Here is a 5,351-nt window from a genome sequence, read left to right on the forward strand (position 1 = left end):
TACAATCTTTTTTGATAATGTAATATTTAGACATACGATGTCATATCGCTTACTTAATTAAATAATAGTGTACTCTTTGTAGTTTTGTTTGTGAATAGTTATCTACGTTATTATTGATTTGAAATTATTTTTATTGAATATAAACTGTTTTTTTTTTACTGATTCTCTATTATTATTTTTTTAAAATAAATTAATATATTATAAATAGGTCTTATTTTAAAGAACTTTTTAAAACGAAATTTATGATGGAAATAGAATTGGGTTATAAGATATTTATTAAAAGTCGGATTAATTTTTTTTATTTTTGACTACAAAGTCGGATTAATTTTGTATATATGAAATATTAGAATTATATTGATAATAAAACTCTATACAACATCTTTATTTCAAAAAAAAAAAACTATCCAAAAATCACTTGCTTAGTATCATACGTGTCAATTTTTTGCCTACGTGGCGCGACACTTGGCGAAAAACTGAAATATCAATTGTCGTTGTCTCGTGGCCTGACTGCGAGATCGACTTAATATATTAGTCATATGATATGATATAATATATTAGATTGTGCTTAAGCTAACAATTATAATAATGGTGCAATTAAGTCAACAACTTTAGTGGTACTCAGTATATAAAACTAGGCTTCATACTAATCTAGTAAAGCCTAATAATGGCCATCCCTGGTTCCATACATGCAATGGATTCTTAAACAGTCGGGAGTCGGATATAAAGACGCATCTGAAGCACATACATTTATTAAATGGGCCTATATTATAGTACTTCGTCATATATTGGATATTTCTGTCACTGTCCATCTCAAAGAAATGGGCCTACAATCCAATTTTTTATTTCTTTACTTTTGGCCTTTTGGGTTGATCTATTATTACCTTCTTGCATCCATAAAGTGGAATAAACCATAGTCATGCAATTTAAGGCCTAAATTCATACTGGAATCAAAATGTTATTTGATGGTAAAGCTTGAAAATACAGTTAATATATACCTTTATTCTCATCAAAAACCAAAACAATCGCGATAATTTTATAAATATTCTTACTTCCAATACCTATACTCAAATCCCTCTCTTACCTCTCGAATCCCTCTCCTACGTGTTACGTGTGTATAATTGTGTTGTCATATACAGTATAATTTTTATCCATAACCCAAATATACTTTTTATTGCTATAATTCACCAACTTTTCAATTGATAAGAGCATCTAATCTATTAACTATTACTAAAACAAAACATGCTGATGTCAATTTCTTATTAAAAAAATTTCCGCCTAAACTATTTTTTTACATCATCCTTTTTTTCCTCTCTTTTTTTCTTCCTACATTCCAAAACTAATAAATAAATACATTAATTAATGAGATTATGATTACATATTTTTTAATATAAAATTGACAATTATTTAAACATATAATAACTACTTAATTGCATGGGATTAAACTAGTTACATTTAAAGCATAAAAAATGAAGAATAAACACTCAATGATCAAATTAAAGAAGGTAAATCTCCGATCCATATAGAATGTCCATGGCATCATATACAATAAAATTATAATAGATGACATAGAAATATAGAAGTAATTAATTGAAATTTCCAACACCTTCCCTTTCCAAATTGCCCAGAAAAAAAAAAAAAAAAAAAAATTAAAGCCAAAAGGTTATTCTTTTGGTACAACCATATATTTACTGGCATCCTTGCTTCACATTGCATTGTTGCATAAGTTGCTCTTGCTAGGAAGTAATGCCTTGGTAATTTTCAAGCTTCGGTTAATTAAATGGCTATTAAAACCCTATTTAGTTATTGCCATTTGCTAATCTTGCTCTTAGCTCTTTCCTTAAGATTTTCCCTGATGGTAGTTTAGGGATTGATTCCACGAAGAAAACTCGGTATATTCTCTTATAAAATACCACCTGCACGTAAAATTCACAACATTTTTTAGTTTATTACTCCGCATATGTACGAGTAATTAAAATAATATCTTTAGATTAGTAAAATATTTTTCTTCTTATTTCATGGATCGATAAATAAATAAAAACAATTTTAACCAAGTTCAATTTTGATCAGTAATAATTCGTTTGATTATTATTACTGATATGTTGCATTAACAAATATCAGGTGAATAGAACGTGATCTAATTTAATTTAACAGGGTACTATTTAGGTAAATTAATGCGAAGTCTACCTGTTTGGAGATGTATTGGTTTAACATCATCTTCACTAATTTGAGAGCCATTTGATCTTACAACAAATGCAACAGGAACTTCACCAGCAGCCTCATCTTGCATTCTGAAAAATTGTTTAACAAATTGTATTTATTAAATACAAATCTAAGGTAAAATATATTAATATAGACATAATAAAGGAGATTATTGTTGATTATTAAGTTAATAATGAAGAAAAAATAATACTTACGCAACAACTGCAGCATCATGGATATTAGGGTGGTTGATTAGCATGCCTTCAAGCTCAGCAGGGGCTACTTGAAAAGCCTTGTACTTGATCAATTCCTTTAAGCCGATCAACGATGAAGATCTCATCGTCGTCGTCGACAAATCCAATGTCACGGTGTGCAACCATCCTTCTTTGTCTATGGTGTTTGCTGTTGCCTCCGGGTCATTCAAATAGCCTGAATTTTTAGTCATTAATTTGTTAATTGAGGGGTTTACTAGAGCTAAAAATAATTATACCCTAAGTACTAGAAATTTTTAAACGAAAAATAATACTTTTTTTTTTCTTTTTTTCCTTTTTTTTTTGTGTGTTTGTATAAAGAGAGTCGCAAGGATAATGATATAAATGAGATTTGATCTTTCGTCTTGGTATCACCCTCAAGACTTTAACAAACTAAGCTAGTTGGCATCCACAATGACAAATAATACTTCGTACATATATATATAAATTATAAAAAATTGTTTGATCGACGCTTGTGTCCTAGGAATAAATTGTGAAAAGAGATTATTGTAATTGTTTTTAATGTAGCAATATGGTCAATTACACAATACGAAAATCTTTAAAGTTAAGGTTTAAAGTATGATGTATTACTGTCCCATTTTCTTAATAGCCTACATTATTGAAGAACATTAAATGACAACTATCTTAATTACTAGGTACTCTTTAACTCACACCACAATTTCACAACATAGAAAGGCCAACAAGAAATCAATAGCTCAACAACATCAATTCCACCAACCATATCTACTATTTAAGCCTCCCTAAAGTTAAACATAAATCTCATTGTACATATTTTATATTTTGCTCTTTTATGTGAGACAATGATGTGTATCGTTTATCTACCGATCATTGCTTATGCCCGAAAATTTGTGGACGTGCAAATTGCCACTAATTAGTTGATTTGCCTTTGGTTATGATTCAAAACGATCATCAATTTTAAAGTTGTAATACAAAGTTACTGATCTAATTAAATACAGATTGTACACTGAACGGGATCAAAATTAGTTAAAAGTCAATGTGAAGAATTTATTTTATGTTTAATATTATGCTTTTCTCGTTGTCAAAAAAAATGTGAGAATTTGGAATAAAACCATTTAAAATGCATGATAAAATGGAGTATAGTGGACCACATGAAGCAATCAAAAGTAAAACATTACAACTAGAAAAAAGTCAGGCATTAAAAAAAAATCGGCAAATAAATGTCATGAGGTGCCAAAATGAATATTGATGATACTTTATCCACTAAATTTAACCTCATCCAAATGGATCTAAGAGGGGTCAGGATAGAAATATATGCGGCTAAGTATAGAGATCGAACATTAATGGGTCTCACAAATCTGTCTCGAAATAGTGGGTCATGTTTATTTGTTGAAATGCTAGCCTATAATCGGGTTATAACGCCCTCAGTCTTAATCAATAGGTCGAAATCTCATTGATATTCCTTTTTTTTTTTTGGTATGTATTAAAATGTATTCCTTACATTATGACTATTGAACAAAAATCAAAGAAGATAACAACATACCTTTCATGATTTGGCTACCACGAATGCAAATTTCTCCAGATTGGTTTCTAGGCAAAGAAAGACCGGTATCAGGATCAACAATCTTTAACTCAGCATTTCGTACAACCGTCCCACATGATCCAGACTTTACATCCATGGGCTCTTTTGCAAATGCTAAACACATCGCTAGCACTGGTCCTGCCTGTCATACCATAACCCTGCATGTATCGATAAATGTAATTAATACGACGCATTGAATATTCTATATGTCACTTTTTTATTGTCTTACTTTCATTTTGGATTTGATTATTTCATTATGTGAAAATGAAGGAACATTACTTTACTGTCGTGTTTCTCGCGTTCAGTATATCAAGTCCTACTAATTCTATCTTTCATTACTTTCATCACACAAATAAATGAAAAACTCAATAAATCTCAATTGAAGAACAAAAAAGGAGGGAGGGTGCATCTCTTATCCACTAGTATTTTTTCAAAATTAAAAATTAAAAAAAAATAAATAAAAAAAAGGAACAAACGTTTGGTAAGTCAAATCAAGCAAAATAATCATTAATGGAATTATGTAAAGTTCAAGTAGTTCGATCACGATCAATCAATCTATCACTCCATAAATGGCATTTTGGTGCACCAAAATTTGCCACGATTAATAATAGGGATAAAAGCACCGTTGTGAATTATAACTCTTATGAGTTATGAATATTAGTTGTCATAGATGATATATGTCCGATAAGATCAAAATCTATTAATTTCTCTCCCATCTATTATATTTATTACTAAATTTTTTTATATTTTATATTTTTATACAATAATGCGAAGTGATGGCCATGGCCTATGAATAAAACTTACGTTATACAAATAAACAATATACAATGTACTAGAAACTAGTATATAGACCGAATTTTAAATGTAAATATCATTAATAAAAAAGAAACTAGTATATGGACCGAATTTTAAATGCAAATATCATTAATCAAAAAGAAATCGTTAACGTAATATTTTGCATTGTCTAATCATTTGAAGTATTTTGTATAAATTATTACTCCTAGTCTTAATCGATAATGATTTAAATTTAGAAGATCGACATTCTTTTAAATTGTGTATAATAAAATAAAATTGATTTTTTAACTCCAAATAATTGGAGAAAAAGACATGTAATGCACCATTTTGCCAACTAGTCTAATTTAAAAATAAAAACTGAATGATAGAAAGTGGGGAGAGCATGCCTTGTCCATTTCTTACCCTTTTTTGTCAACTATGATGAAATATAACTCACTTTTATCAGTACGGGTTTCTTTTCTTTGTAGTATTGAAATTTGTACGTTCTTTTCTTTAATCATATATGATTATCGATCATATTTTGTATAGAAATAAGTGAAAAAAAA

At 29.0% G+C, this 5,351-nt stretch overlaps 1 pseudogene; it reads right to left on the minus strand.

Moving 5' to 3' along the window:
• Positions 1–1,796: 1,796 nt before the first annotated feature.
• Positions 1,797–4,190, minus strand: LOC110720602 (annotated as a pseudogene).
• Between the last annotated feature and the right edge of the window lie 1,161 nt (positions 4,191–5,351).

Source organism: Chenopodium quinoa, unplaced genomic scaffold, assembly GCF_001683475.1.
Source record: "Chenopodium quinoa cultivar QQ74 unplaced genomic scaffold, ASM168347v1, whole genome shotgun sequence".
Classification (NCBI taxonomy): Eukaryota; Viridiplantae; Streptophyta; class Magnoliopsida; order Caryophyllales; family Amaranthaceae; genus Chenopodium; species Chenopodium quinoa.